This window comes from Anser cygnoides, chromosome 10, assembly GCF_040182565.1.
Source record: "Anser cygnoides isolate HZ-2024a breed goose chromosome 10, Taihu_goose_T2T_genome, whole genome shotgun sequence".
In the NCBI taxonomy this organism is placed as follows: domain Eukaryota; kingdom Metazoa; phylum Chordata; class Aves; order Anseriformes; family Anatidae; genus Anser; species Anser cygnoides.
In genome coordinates this window covers 6,697,689-6,713,778 of record NC_089882.1, presented here as the reverse complement: position 1 = coordinate 6,713,778, position 16,090 = coordinate 6,697,689, and the positions used below count along the sequence as shown (strand labels likewise).

General features: G+C 46.7%; 1 protein-coding gene across 8 annotated transcripts in view; it reads right to left on the bottom strand.

The window, feature by feature from the left end:
• Positions 1-16,090, bottom strand: part of FOXP1 (forkhead box P1) — a 371,023-nt gene that overhangs the window by 317,937 nt on the left and 36,996 nt on the right. For 7 of the 8 annotated variants that reach the window (XM_067003312.1, XM_067003311.1, XM_067003309.1 and 4 more), the window contains exon 2: positions 9,989-10,116. The gene's annotated coding sequence lies outside the window, so the exon portion shown is untranslated. Of the gene's footprint in view, positions 1-9,988; positions 10,117-11,521; positions 11,774-16,090 lie in introns of those variants that run through there. The other variant, XM_013180227.3, reaches the window with a different exon arrangement.

The window sequence follows — 16,090 nt, the reverse complement described above, 5'->3', positions numbered from 1 at the left end:
CGGGGGCAGAGCAGCCTGAGGATGCCGGAGCCCCGCGCGGGTCCGGTGCCCCGGGGAGGGATGCTGGCCGCAGAGGAGGTCCGGGCACGCCGGGTTCCTCCTGCCAGCGGAAACAAGGGCTTGTCTAAATGCGGCGAGTTACAAGTTTCTGCAACAATGTGCAAGTCTCCAACATGTGGCCCGTAACGTAGCTGTTGCCATGGTAAATATTCATGTTTAGTGAAAAGTGTTAAATCTTGTATCATAAGTTAAATCAGCTGCCAAGACACATTTTCACAAGTAGGGGAATTTTTGTCTTTTCAGAATGGAATGTTTTTCAGTTGACATTGATTTTTCCCTAAAATAAGTCCCCCAGAAAGGAAGCCAATCACACGTGAGGCAGTCCAAGATCTGAATTACTCTACTCCTGCTCTGAATCATCAACAAGTGTTGTGTGCTAGTGCGTGTGTGCGTACAAATGCACTGCAGCTTCAGAAACCCCATCCTCTTACACAAATGAGCAGTTACACAATTTATTAGGAATATTAAACTAACGGTGCCAGCAGAAATATCACCGATATTTCACGTTTTAGCTGATGAGACTTCAACAACTAACTTTGCTAAATAAGAAGCATCTCAAAAGAAATAATTAAGCTTAACCTTCCCTCATCTTTTCACAAAAAAAAGACTCAGTCCTGAGCCTGAATACAGTTGTTTATGTAGGTCAAGGACAGAAAGAGTCAAAGGGTATTTACTCGCTTTTATGCTTTTTGTTCAGTATTTCAAAAGAGGACAAATGGTTTTAATACAATTCTAGAAAGAGACAAGTTAGAATTAATGCAAAAATGACTACGAGTCCTTGTTACTTCTATTCTTTTAGAAACTGTTGCAAGGAAATCTCTTATCGGTGCATCATCTGCAAAATCACGTGTACGTGTCCTTCCACCCCTGAACTACTCAAAATTGGCTCATTCTAGCATCTTTTGGTTAATTTGTCCATATTTAAAGCAAAATGCATTTCCAGTGGAAGGTTCTTTAGAATAAGGGGGAAAAATAGCTGTCTAGTAATTAGCCCAATTTCATTCACAGCAGTGTAAATAACTCCTCTGATAACAGAGCAACAAAGCAGAACTAGTGCTGAAGTCTGAATAGGAAAGACAAAGCAGTCATCTGCTTTGAGGCTTTGCAACTGAAATACAAGCACTAACAGCCAGGACCTCTCTGTGCAAGCCCCACGTCAGGGAGAACTTCTCCCACCTCCAGGGAGGACTCAGAGCCCGGGCCAGCCTCGCAGCTCCTGCCGACGTGGCACTGCCCTGCTGCAGCCCGTCGCTCCTCGGCCGCGCTGGGTTCTCTCCTGTGCCCCATCCACAACGCGGATGTCACCTCGGCTGTGCCTTCTGCAGCGAGGACTTTGCCCAGCGCAGTCAGATTCCTTTATTCTTTCCCTACCTCCGAGTAGCAACAGCTAGAGCCAGTCACATCCTCGTTTCTAAGTTGGGAAACACTTCTGATTCCTCCTCCTCTCTCTAATTATTGCTCCGCAATTGATTTGCCGTGCCCCATGCCAGATTCGCACCTCAGCTCCCCGCATCCAGCCCTTACAACCAGAGCTGTCCTCCCTTCTTCTCCGCAACAAGCCTCGTGGACATTTTCTAGCAAGCGAGCTACTGCTCGCTATCTCCTACCTCTTTCTCAACGGAAACCAGCTCTACCGAAAGGCTGAAGCATATTTAGCACTCCCAGCTCTCTGCTTGTCTCTTTCTTTTATTTTATACGGTTCGATGTTCTCATTCTGCCTTCTCTCCTCCTTTCTCTACCCCAGCGCTACAAAAAGACATCTTCTGTGACACCTTAAAAAAAGATCACTGAATTAACATGACTTACACTGCACGGTATTTTCAGACCAGCCATTTGCTAATGTCACAAACACAATTAGGAAGTCAGGGAAAGAGCTTACAGCAGCAGATGAAAGCTGCAGAGATAAAACGGAAAGCTTTTACCTGCCAAGCTCTCAGGTTAGGGTTCTAGGTTGCCCTCGGATCTAATAAAGCCATAAAAGAGCCACATTAAGGACACGCACAGTCACATTGCTGTAAATACCAGGCATGGCTTTTTTCATCTGCACATCAACACAGATCTTTGCTACCACGCTTTGTAGGCTGGTAGCCATAGGTGGTTTAAAATCTTGATATCAAAAAAAAGCTCAGAGCATTACTGACAATTAAAAACAGCTTTTACACACGCACAATAACGCTTCTCTTGCTTAAAAAAAATATAATATGCATATCCATATTACCATCATAATAAGTGCCACAGACTGACATGATATGATTGAGTATAATGGCTCCTTTGGAGCCATTATGGTCGATCAGTAAATAATACACTTTTGAAATTGTCTAACTACATATTTACACTTGTCAACTCTCATACACTTCAGTGACAGAATTTAAAAGAAACACTGTAAAAAAACTCCAAGAACATTAAACCACGAAAACATTACACTGAAGCAGTATTAAGGCTGGAATTAAACCCACAAAAAGCCTGGAAATCCCAGGTGAAGGCCAAACCCCCGAGAGCACCGAGGGCAGGGTGCGGGTGAGGGCTCTGCCCGCCGAACCCACGGCGAGAGCCAGCCCGCGTGCAGCCGTGCTGCCGGGCAGCCGGACACCAGTCTGCGGTACTTAAAAAACAAAACCCAAAAACTCAAAATCCGGGCCTCTCTTTTGTTGCTTCAGATGAAATTCCCAATTAAATCGAGAAGTATTAGTCTTCCCCTCTGTTGGAAAAGCCCCTGTTGAGACGCTGGGAGTTTTGCCTAGCTGAAACACATGGAGAGAAACTTCAGGATTTGACCCCAGAAAAGCACTGTCAAAACAATTTTTAAACAAACATGACAGTGGAACATTAGTGTCCCAAAGATTCACTCCGTGTGGAGGAAAAAAAAAAAAAAAAAAGAAAGAAAAAGACAGGAAAGTTAAGATGTTTTTTTCAAGAGCAAAATAATGGGTTTGGCATTGGGTTTTTTAATTCATAATTTTGCCTCTCTCTTTCTCAGCTGTAGCCACTTTTTCTCAAAGCAGTGGTGGCAGCGACTTTATTGGTTCCAGTACAGCTCTGCTGAAAACAATAAGCATAAAGCCCCCGAACGCCGCCTTTCTTTCTGCAGCGGTCACATCCTGCTGCCCCGCACTCAATGGGATATTGAATGCTTGCGAGACTTCAAGAGCAGCCCCGGTCCCGCGGCGCCTCCTTCGCAACAAAAGGACCCAAAACGCTTCAGACGCTCCGCACTGCGATCCCGAACCGTGCTGTTAAAAGCAGCGATGGATATTTTCCTGGAGCAAAGGTCTTCCTTTCATGTAGATATCCTTGCTCGGACTTATCTGTTACCTAGCTCGTGAGAACGACATCCATAAAGGCTTGGCGTGGCGGGCTCCCGAAGCCATTTGAAGACACAGCCACCACACCCCTGTCAGAAGGGAGTTACCCCTGGCTTTTATTTCCAACTCTCCCCTCCGCCGGCTGATGACAGAGCAGCCTCCCTGTACGCTCAGCATCTGGGGTTTTACAGCCGCCGTACAGAAATGGGATTTTCTTGACAAACAACTCTGCATTCAGTTTCCTTGTATATCTGAAAGAGAGGATGATCTCTTAAGGCTCTGCTGGGAAGGGGTATTAATGAAGACAAAGAGTATTTCAGGCTATCTCCCCGGGAGCATTACCACGATGACAGGATGATGGCTTCGTCCTACGCAAGTGCTTCACGTCCACGTCCTGGGCCGCAGCAGCTCCTCGGGACACCCCTGCGGGCCTGCCCGGCGGGGCGGCCTCCCACGCCTTCCTTGAGGGGCCGGGACCTGCCATCAGCTGGGAGAGCTCTCCCCAGTCTCTCACTTCCTAAGCCCTCCCCGGAGACGTTTGCTTTCGTCTAAATACTATAAACCACGGTACGAGGAAGACTTAATAAACCCTGTTGCCTTTTCGCGGCGCGCGGCGTCTGTCGGCTCTCACCTTTCCTCGCGGCTCGTGCAAATGTCACAGCCAGAGCGGTTCTTACAGCTCCTCGGGTCGCCCCACAGTGATATACGCTGAGGTAAACAAACTACTGAAGTCTGGGTATTTTTACTTCAGATGGGATGTAAATCAGCGGATGAAAGCTTGGAATAAACTGGCAGCAAGAGGGCAGCTTATTAAAGTATCCTCCCCCAGCTCAGCGTTCCCTCAGTGTAATGTAGCTGACATAACTTCACACTAAGGAAAAGGAAAAGACTAAGAGAGATAAATATTTCTTCCAAAGTCAAAGACACTCTTCCTTCAAGATGTCTGGCCAACTCTCGTAGAAAGAGGAAAGCGTTTCCCTGCCAAAGGCAGAAATCCACCTGTAAGAACTTGTGAGGAGACCGAACACCACGCTGGGGGCTCCGGATGGCCACAAGCTGCACGGGGACACCCCACCACACCAGCGCTTGTGGTATGGAGGTGCTCGGCTCCTGCAGTACCACATACAGCACTTCTCAGACAACAGCTGGAGCAAGAGCTTCATCCCAGGGCTCGAATCAGAAAATGGCTGGCCCTGTGCAGAGCTGAAAGCCCCTGGAAAGGCAGGTTTTTAAGAGCAGCAGCTCCAGCGCCCACCTAATTGCCCAACCAGTGGGTGCCCCAAACCCACAGCCTCCTCACACCATTACCTCCTGGTAGAAAGATGTTACATGTTCCCACTCTTCCCTCCCTGCCTCTTCATTTAAAGCTTTCTGGCTGCTGGTGAGGAAATGAGTCTGCCTTGCTCCACCTTTCTCTCCATCACCTTGCTGTCTGTGAGGACTGGTGAGAAAACATTTCAGCTGCTCTTACACTTCCACAGCATCCATTTCCTGAGGCCTTTATGGGGAAAAAAAAAAGGCTGTCTCCCATCTCCTGCTGATTATAGCTTTATCAGATAATAGCAAGAAGCAGGAATGATCCTGTAAAGCTGTTACCAATACCCAAAGGTATCTGAACAACAGTGAGGCAGAGATCGTGCTACTAGCATTTACCCACCGATAGGCAAGGCTGGAACACCTACAAGGTACCAAAGCCCGTCTACTAGGTAGCTATCAGTACTTTAATCTGCCATTAGTAGTTTTTGGCTTTTCTGTCTCTGTGTTTGTTTTTTCATTCTACACTTAAACCTGCTGAAATGTACGGCTGCAGACACAGCAATGGCAAGGAGAAGGAGCCTCCTGGTCCCTGGGAGTGCGTTTTCTCAGTGCTGGCTTGACACACAAAATCTGTTTCCTCAATTATGCCTTCCCTCTTACCTATTTTTGACACGATGGTGTGAAAACATAATAAATGCTCGTCGAAAAAAAAAAAAAATCAAGGAAGCTGAGAAAGTAGTTCTTCAAATGATATTTAGAAGCCTTGGCTCACCAGTGCTTTAACACCGCGGGGAGAGCCTCTTGCACGGCCCAGCTCTGCCCGCACGCACGCCTGCAGGCTCTCCCTTGCCCACCAGCTCCCGGAGCACTGCCATTTCTACCTCCAGCCCGTAGGAGCTGACCTGCTGGATAAAAACAAATCCCACAACAGAGAACTCCAGCTACAAGAGCCGCTTTGCAGGGCTAACACCCTGGATCCGTGGTGCCGCTGTCGTACACGCGGAGGCTCCCGGCTCCATCGCGCTGTGTGACATCTGCTGCGCCACTCCAGGTCCAAAACAGATCTTTACGCATCCGTAGTAGCAACTAGGAGATTTAATTTAAGCGTAAGCCAGGGCGAAGCCTTGCAGATAAAAGCTCTGCTCAGGACTTGCAGTTCACCACCTTCGCACAGCAAAATCTTTGCCTGTTAAGTGATTTACTGGGATAATGGATATTGTTCGTACGGCAAAACGGATTACTTGAAAAACTGTCCTGAGTAAATCACCATATTTATAGCAAAGTTACGGCTTGTTCTACCACCACAACGAAAACTCTACGTTTGGTTTCATAAATGCCAAACAATGAAAAACGCCGCTAATTCCGCCGGTGTAAAAGTCTACAACAAAGCCCTCATTTTAGGTGTGAGAATGTATTTGTACTTAAAAGGCGTGAAATTCCCCTTCATCCCGGTGATGAGAAATGCCCCTTGATGCCCCATCTCCTCCAGGACACAGCCCAAGTGGAAATAATTTTCAAAACTAATAAGTATACGGAGTAACATGGTTAACATTATCCAATGAATTTAGATCCACCTACATGGTATAAATATATCTAGATAAACTGTCACCTTCAGCAGAATTCATTAAAATAATGTTGTATCTTCCTTGTTAAATGTAATTTTTTTAATTGAAATTTAATCTTACTGTATTATTTGGTAGATTTTTAATTGACATTTGTAGTAATTAATTGGTAAGCGTTACAGCTTTGTCTGAAGAATTTAAAACTAAATTTGACATAGAGATTGGCCAGCCACTGCTGTGAGGTGCCTGCTGGGAGCATTTCATCATCCTCCCAGCCCCTCCTGCTGATCAGAGGTGGGAGATGATGGTCTCTTTCTTACAGTCATGAATTACATTACTAATGTATTCCATTACCACCACGCAAATGTCATGTTAATTTCTGATCATCATCAAGTCAGACAATGGTTTCCACGCTGGCACCCAGCCAATTAGCTATGTGGAAAAATATTCAGCCAATTATATAACTTGAATTAGGTTAAGGACTCAAGAGAAAGCAAAATAAATGCTTTGAAAATACTTCTGAGATAAAATGTAAGTTGACACTGTCTTCATGTGCTATAGCCGATGTTATACAATCTGATAGGCAGCTGCCAACATTCATAACTGTTTATTAAATCTAGCCTCTCTTTATGGTGGCAGCTAAGATCTGTATTTTTACCAATATTAGGTTCATTGTGTTATGAAAAAAAGACCAAAATACTTAGGAGCATTCACACCAGCTTATAAAACATATTATGTAGTATATTAAATTGTTAAAATTGCTTCTTCTCTCCTCCCCCCCAGAGCACAAAGTTCCAGATAGGAAAGTTTCAGCAGAACCAAGTCCTGCTGTAGCCAGGGACGATCCCTGCGGGAGGAGAGGCACCCAGCACGCTGCGGCAGAAGCAGGGCACCCCTGCAGGACAGGGCAGCAGGAAACCCGGTGCAAACGTCCCCAGCGAGCGGTGCAGGAGCACGGAGCAGCCACGCAGACCTGGCAGGGCTCTGCCGACGCCGCCAGCTTCGCCTGCGCAGCACCGCGCTGCACGACGGGGTTTTTAGTACCACCCCATCACCTTGATTTGTTCCCTTCTTAAGTCAATTTATTGTACAAGCATGGTTATCTCCAATTTAAAAACGTACACAGCACCAATTCCTGGGCTTTAGAAATTTATAACGATGAGCAATTTGTTAAAGCCTTTTACCGTATCTTTCTGTCTCATTTTCCTAGGTGTTGCAATGAGGCAATTCACTGTTCTGGCTGCTTACCCTAGACGACCTTTGTCTGCCATAAAATGGTATACAACTAGATGCTCCGCTTTAAATAAAGCTCTCGCCTCTCCGAAAGGCCCTACGTATTCAGTCAACACAATCAGCAGAAACCACATTTGGTTACTCAATAAGCTGGAAACTTCTAAAACGCACAAGGCTGTGAATGAATTCCTGACATCATCAGGGACACTCGAGTGGGGAACGAGAGAGAATACCGAGAAGTGGCACTTGCTGCAGCCAGAGAAAGGATCACTCCTTTAAGCTGAACTCTCAAGGAAAACGAGAACAAAAACTGAATTAGCTCAACACGTACCCTCTACAGTCAGTACATTGCTAGGCAACTTACCATCTCCTGATAGAATTATGGCAGAGGGCTGCCCATACATCAGGGTTAAGATGAGCATAAGCACCGGTTTTGGCCAACTGCTCCTTTCCAGTGGGACTGCTCAACGCTTGGTCATTTCCTAGCATTATTTGGCAATATTTTTTAAGCACCTCGAGAGTCTAATGCATTCAGAAGATATTTTAAAGCTATTATGTGACAAGAAAATTTTAAGGTAACTGGAAGTAAGTGAATTTTATGGGGAATAGCCTAAGTCTTTTTCTTGGTGTTGTTCAAGCCAGCATTTGGAGAGAGTTAACAATCCTTTTGGTTGCTTTTATGTCTTAATACTGACGGTATCCAGAGGGCACACAACTCGAACACTTTGTCTTTCCTCAGGATGCTGGTCTGCCGTGGCTCTGTACCTCCATAACTCAAAGTGTTATGTCAAGGGGATGCTTCCAAATACCCCGGTCCTTCCATTTGCTGCTGCTGAGACCCGACACAAAGTCCCATTACAGGCAGTGCCATGGGGCTATTGCAATACCCTGTGTTTTTGCACTTAGCCTATGCCAGGCTGAGCAAGGCCTTGACCTTTAACAGTGACCTGAACAGTAAGATTTGGACTCCAGATATTATTTACCATTATTAAAGAAGTACTAAGTATATGCACAGACTGCTTTAAAGAGAGGCACGTGCTTTGTATATAACCCCAAGTTTTCTACGCATACTTCACAGGGACAAAGAAATAATTAATTAGCTAACCACCGTGATTAAAATCAATTGATTCACATGCTACAGAGCAGTGAGAAATTCTTGCATCACTGGAGAAGTCTGGGATTGCTCTCTGCTCGGGGATCTGAGTCGTATCAGCAAGGTTGGTGATTCAGACATAAAGGAAATGGTAAGAATCTTTCTCTTGCATGCACACTTTGAGCTGCCATATGGGTTTATTCAACTGTTTACTACACCAGTCGGTAAAAACTGAACAGCTATTATAATCTTTGCTAAATGACATGGTAATTATGCTACCTCTGGAAAAAAAAGAAAAAAAGAAAGAAAAAAAATGGAAACTTAAAAAAATTACAATTCACTGATGTGTGAATTTCTCTGTTTTTATAATCTCTGAATTGAAATGCACTTTCTAACACACAGAAGGATATTAGAAATACAACAGAAACACTAATTTATTTTAAAAGAAGAAACAATTTGCTCACCCATTTCCTATGGAATTTAATTACCCAGGTTTCATAGTGTTTAAAGACTTCTTACATAGATCTCCCAATTCTCCTGTAAGGTCTGATGGTTGCTCTTTCCCCAACCTCTTTGTCTCCTGATTAACGAAGAAATAATTGCCCCTCCTCTCTCTCCACGTAGTAAATAGGTGTGAAGGTGCAAGAGCAGCAGGGGTAGGAGGAGAGGGCAAGGGAAGTGTCCCCGTGACAGGCTGTGGGGCCCGGCCACGACGGGCACAACTGCCCTACAACAGCACAAAGGGGACCGACAGGAGCTCCACTGGCTAACGACAGGGGCAAATGGTGACTGCAATTAACAGAGGACGTGCCACCTCTCAGGCCTGACAAAGCCCCAACACACAGCAGCCCGGCTTGCCTACCGGAGGGTTTCTCCCTTTGTTCCCCTGCAAGGAAGGCGGCCAGGCCTCATGGGCAGGCGCACGTGAAGGGCCGGCTCTCCTGTGTACCAGTGACACCATTTTGTCACTGGGATGTAAGTGCAGCAAGCGGCGGAGCTAATTATTTGTTGGCAATGGCTCCTCTGAGAGCAAAGCCTCTGACACATGATGGAGAGGAGGCCTCTCCATATTCATATTTAATCATTACATGAATTGCACACACAAGCATGTTTAAACCCCATCTGCCTGCCAGGCTTCAGTCCCGGGCAGCGGCTTTGCATCGCTGAACTCCAGTTTCACCACGGAAGCCCTCACATCTTCACCAAGGACTTGGGGGGACGTTGGGAAGACATAAAGGAAGGGAGGTTTTTTTCCTGTATTGATAATACTTGATACCATGGAGATTTCAATACAATCGACGTCTTTTTTTTTTTCTTTTGAGGGGGTGGTGTCAGTTAGGGATAGTGGTGACTTGCTTTTAAGCACAGGCAATACAAAGAAGAAACCCAAAAAATCCCCACCATTAAAAAAGGGCAAGGGAAAGAGAGACTGTAAGAAAGAATAAGTGAGAGTTATTGCAAACTTGGATTTGGTGACTCACCAGTTTTACTTGCAGGCATCACACATATCCACTCATGACTCAGGGCAAATATGGGAAAGGATCGAAACCCTTATCATGGCAAATGTGTCTGGAAGCTGGAATCACTCAGAAAAAATGTTCTCGGGAGACTGAAAGACAAAAACATGTTTTAAAACTTCACTTAGTTAGAATCATATCAAAGCCTACCATTTTCCTTTGAAAATAAAAGGCAGTTACAGGCGCTGGAGGTGTGGGGAGCGTTACAGGAATATTTCTACATATCAAACATTACTCTATCACACAGTGGAATTTATTTTGCTTTAAATTAAATTGAAACATGCAGTATTAAGAAAGGTTTTAAAAGATGCTGTTATTTCAGACTTGCAATTTGCTCCTTCCGACAGGCAAGTTTATGTTCATCCTAAATACCAAAATGTGTCACCATCCAAATTCATATTCTGCTCAAAAACACTGCACTGTTTCACGAAATTCGGATACTTTAACCTACTTTGCATTATCAAAATATAACAGTCTGAATTTCTGAAGTATTTACTCTCTGCCTGCGCTCACCGCATCCCGATAAAACCTTAACAAAATGTAGGATCTCTTGTTAGCAATAATCTTTCCTCTGAGATAAGGAAAAACACATATAAGAACCATTTGATGTTCAGGGTGAAAAGGGAAAATTTGCAAACATCAGTTAAGAAACACCAATTAGTATGTTTTTTTCCCCAGCTATTAGTAACACAGATTGAGTTTAAGCTTAGCTTAGAGGAAGCTGTCGCTGCACAAATTAAACATCCGCTTTACTAATAAGGGTGTTGTAAAAGAGATGTATATGTTCTCCGTCGACAAAACATCCACGCTGCGTACAAGCTGATCCTCAGGCGTACGAGCAGGGGGCTGTGGTACCCCAACGCGGTGCCCACCAGCTCACACGGGATTTAAGCAGCAGCTCAGATGGGAGGGCGCTCGCTGCCTCCACGCACGCCTGGGAGAGCCTCTGCGCACCAGGGACCTGAGGCAACGACCTCCGAGGAGAAAAGAAACTTTGCGACAGAGGAAAGCATCCTGGGGGACTGGTGTAGGAAACAAAAATGAAGGCCTAGATGGCACACGGTGCCTCCAGCCCCCTGATTGCCCGGTCTTCTCCCTCCGTAGCGTCCCCAGCACGGTGGCTGCTCCCAGCCCTGCCACGGCCACCAGCGCTTTGGTGGTGGTGAGGACCCGACCTCACGGAGTTAATTGTTCCGGCAGCCCCCTGCAGCCGTCCTGAGGAACATCTGGAAGCTTCTGTCTTAGCAATGACTGCACGGAATTTCATAAGACAAAAAAAAAAATTTTAAAAAGGTTCTTCTCTGGCCTCCGGGCTTTCTCCCCTCCTTGACTAAATGCATTACCACGGCTCAAAGAAGATCACAACAGTTCAGAAACCTAAATATAGGGATTATGCGACCCTATTATAAAACTGTGCTACGCAATAAAAACAGATCCAAAAAGGGGTTTTCGAACACCACTTATGCTAAACGTGACGTCTCAGAGGCTCCGAAATACCTGCCCGCCGACAGCGACCCGCAGCTCGCAGCAGCGCTACTTTATTCATGAGGAGCGGAGCGCTTCGGAGGAGCAACGGAGCGGTGTCAGGAACACAGAGCCGAGGCTGGGTTTATCGCCGCGCTCGATGACAGATACGCAGATGGGTATGTAGCCGAGCAGAAAGCCGCATCTACACGTGTTGGGGCAAGCTTTCCCCGGCTGACCTGCTGCACCTCAGTACGCGACTGCTCTGCAGGCCTGAGCCACGGTACGGCTGTAGGGAAGGACAGGATTATTAGCCCCGTTTGAAAGATGAGGAATCGGGACTCATTTTGGCTAATGCTTGCTCAAAAGATTTCAAGTTGTGAGATTTGTGAGGCGAAGGGAGTTGACTAAATAATAGGTTCGGCCTGCAGCAGGTGAGGGCCATGGTGGGCAGCACCGGGACGAGGTGAGGACATCGCGCCCCAGCCGGGCCTGCGCTTTGACAGCACGCCTGGAAAAAGGGATTTTTCTTACGCCACCAAGAACTGACCTCACCAAAACACTCCACAAAACGTTTCCTCCCCGCCAGCTCCTGACGGAGCCAGGCACGGCGGCTGCTTGCCAGGAGGAGCCCGGTGTGGCCCTGGGGCACCCCACGGGCCGCAGCGTGGGGACACCCCGCGTTCTGGGGAGGGGAAGGGTGGAGGAGGGAGAGGAACAGGGAATAGATCGGCTCTGATAAACTGAAGCCTCTAATGATCTACCCACGCACTCAAGTTCGATCTGGCATTGACAAATTGAAGCTTCTAATGATGCGCCCACACGTCTGAATTGGACACTCCTTTCCGACGAGTTTCACAAAAATAGCCTGCCGGGTTAAAAACAGCAAACTCCAATAAAGCTGCGGTGCGAGCAAAACTGCGCCGCTCTGACAAACTTCTCCCCCAGCAGGTTCCCCGATGTGACCTCCAGGACGGATTTTCTCCTGCACCGCCTCACTCCCGTACGGATCCTGCGAAGGCGCCAGCTGAATAAGGGGTGATGAGATGCAGCAGCTTCTGTGTAGCTGGAGCTCAGAGTCAATCAAATCTTGGAACGCGAATCTGGGCTTCATTAATTCCAGCAATCACATCGTTTCTATTATCACTGGATTAATCAGAATAGGAAACCTATTAATCTGCCCCCAACAAAAATTAATCTTCTCAATATTGAACAGATTCGAAAGACAAGTTTTAATATTTCACTACTTCCACCTCAGGGGCAGCAGTGGCAGACGACCTGGTGGACCACTGCGGGCTTCATCTCACCAGCGTGAGCTCAGCCCCACCGCCCTTCCTGGTGCTCCCAGCCCTCTTCCCTCTCCTCCCCACGGTCTGGCTGCTCCCAGCACGTTTCACAGAGTCACAGCATGGCAAGGTTTGGAAGGGACCTCGGGAGGAGGCGAAGCAACCAAGATCACTGTTTCCTACGTCGAACTGCAGAACAGGCTGCAGCATTTCGTGCATTTAAGGAGCTGTCAAGAGCTTACATTATGGCACAAGGAACTGTGCCCGTCCCGATGCTCCGGGGCTCCAAACCCAACCTGGAGCACACTTTCTGCAGCAGGCAGGACAAAACCGATGTTAACTCAAACACAACCACGCGGCCAGGAGACCAACACCGGGGGAAAAAAGACATCCACAGGCACTTACACCCTGGGCTATATTTTGCATGATACCTTTCAAAGCCCGATCAAAGGTAAAGCTTCAATCATCTCACGCGCCACTCGCATTAGGATGTTTATTGACTGCAGTGAGAGTACAAAACACTGCTTTACTGATCGTTTCTTAAAGCCATGTTGCACGAAAGAAAACAGGTTCAACTCGTACATCAGTGCCTACGAGACCGCTCCAAAACAGACAACTGTAGGAAAAGTTGTGCCCATGTATACATATATACAAAACTGTTTTTAAGCGACTGTTTTAAATTAGGATAAATCTGTGTTCCACCAATTAAGCTTTGAATACATGGCTGATTTCGTTCGCTATCTCAAACAAGCGGCACAATAAATGCAAAAATTCAAATATTTTAGAGAAAATACTTGGAGAGTTGCGACATTAATTTTGCCATGTACAATCTGTTTCGCAGAGATTTAAAAAAGCGTTATTGCCGCCCTGGGTACATTGGAATAGAGATGAAACCAGCATCCTTTCCTATTTACATATTAAAAAAATACGTGCCTGCTTGGTACAGACTACCCAGCTTGCCGATGCACGACCCTGTTAAAAACAAAACAGCCTGCCTAGAGGATGCAAAGCTGCAGACTGGATGCAGCCCTGCAAGAAGTACTGTGCCCTGATGGGTTGCAAGCGGAGGCAAAATGCTTGTTTGTCCTCCCCTGGAGCCATCCCCGAGTCCGGGAGCACCCAGGGGAGCGGGGCCGGAGCAGCTGCGGCTCCCCGGGGCCCCACCTGCTGATGGGGCTGTTTACCAAACACACCGCCTGCAGCAGCCTGGAAAGCCTTCGGATCTCTGCAGCTCCTTTGCCAGATGGGTTACCAGGACGTTCAATGGGAGCAGAAACAGAGAAAAAATTAAAACAAACAAGCAAACAGAAAAACACAGAAGAGCATCGTCCCCGTTCTTATTTCAATCTCGTATACCTGTATTTGATTGTAGCTTCAGAAGCTCAGCAATTTCCAAAAATTTTCCAACCCAGATATGTCTCCAAAATAAACAACTTTTTTAAAAAACAAACAAACAAACACATTAATTGCCACCAGAAGCACATGCCCAAAACACCCTTAAAAAGACTAGGGAGGCTGCTGGCTGGGGGCACTTCGCTGCAGTGAGAGGTAACATTTGTTCTCCCCTTTCAGCTGGGATCCACCTCAACTTTTTGATGTTGGTTGGAGCTTTTATTTGCAAATAGAGCAGAGCTGCTTGGGATGGAGGACTCCTCCGGAGCGTGCCATGTGGCCTGCACAGATGTTCCTTTTATTCCCGTGTCCCACAAGGCTCTGTGGCTCGCTGGTGTTAAACAGATTACGCAAGTAGAACACTTGATTTTGCATGTCCCCTTTTTTCCAACAGTTGTCTGATTTACTCGACTCATTTTGCTCCCCCTCCCCTTGAAAAACATCGCAGAAAACACATAAAAATGAGGCAGAAGCAGGGAAGTTTCTCCTCCAGGATCAGAATTTGCAGAAACGCTCAGCGTCGGCAAATAAAGTAGGAACGCAAAAGAACAAAGCTCTTATTTTGACAGGAAAATAACTAGCTCATTTGGTGCCAGGTTCTGCAGAAAAACCTTCATCATATCCCAGTAACACCAGTCGCTACAAGTATCATAATCTCTCACCCCTATTTAGATGTCCAAATGAGAATTGAACTTTTTCCAAAAAATACCTAACACCAATTATTGGTGCTAAGCATTTGAAAATCCTTCAAAATCTGGCCTTCAACTCGGTCACAAAGCAGGGGCTTAATTTCCCGGCTGTCAGGCATCCCAATCAACAATTGAAGTCAATGGGATCTACACAGTACCTTATTAAAAAAAAGAAAAAAAAAAGGGAAAAAAAAAGCCTGAGAGGCCCACTAAGCAGCAGCAGCTCCAGCAAGACGTGGCTGCACCGACAGCAGCTACACACGGCTTTGTGCATCAGCCACTTTGCTCTCCTGCTTAATTTGATTAATCAGTTTGGTATTATCCCCAATTAGAAAAGTGTCTAAGGGGAAAAATAATCAAAAAAATAAATGGTTAAGGCTAAGCCAAAGAAGAAAACAGCAGCTACTGAATGTGCAGCTACTCCGGACTTGTGGCATTTAGGAAGGATACAAAATTAAAGCTAAAAAACCGCGGGCAAGCGCAACGCCATCAGTGTTTCATGCAGACTGCAGATTCTGAATATTTTTTTTTTTTTTTTTAATAAACTGAAACCGAATTCCAGATGTTGAAAGTTGGGAAGTAAAAAGCGCTTTCGCTGGAAAAACACAAAGGTGAGACAAAAAATTCTGCTGAAACACGACGACTGGTACGGCCCGAAGTGAAGCACAGCCGCCCTCTCCCCGTAACTGGCGGGGACGGTGTTTTGTCCCCTCTGCGTGCCAGGTCAGGTAGCAGCACCGGGGCCGCCCATTTTAACGGGGGACAGACTGCAGCAAGAAGCGCTGGGGACGCCCTCTTTCAGCCCACAGAGAGGAAAGACCACGGGCAGCCGGGAACAACGCTCACCTGCATCCTACCTCTGCAGCCCGCGGGCCGCGTCCATCAGCTCTGCGCGTGCACTGGCTCCGGGACAGGGACACGATGGTCACAGCCTAGTACATCCCCAAAGAGGCACAAACCCACCCATTTCTTTCACGCCTCCCCAGCAGAGCAGTATACGTGCTCTTTTGTCCAGGAGAAAAGTTTGGCACATCCCAGCAAGCATCCTCTTCTTCCTCTTCCTCCTCCCTCGAGGTGCCGCAGGGTTAAGCACGTACCCGCAGTGCCCGGGTGCCTCCCAGCCTCACTTCAGAGCAGTGTGGGGCTGACACCTCGCTGATTTAAATCCCTAACAGCTGCAGTTAATTGCAACCTCACCTGATTTCCTCCTCTTTTCCTTGCTAGCCGCTTGCCCA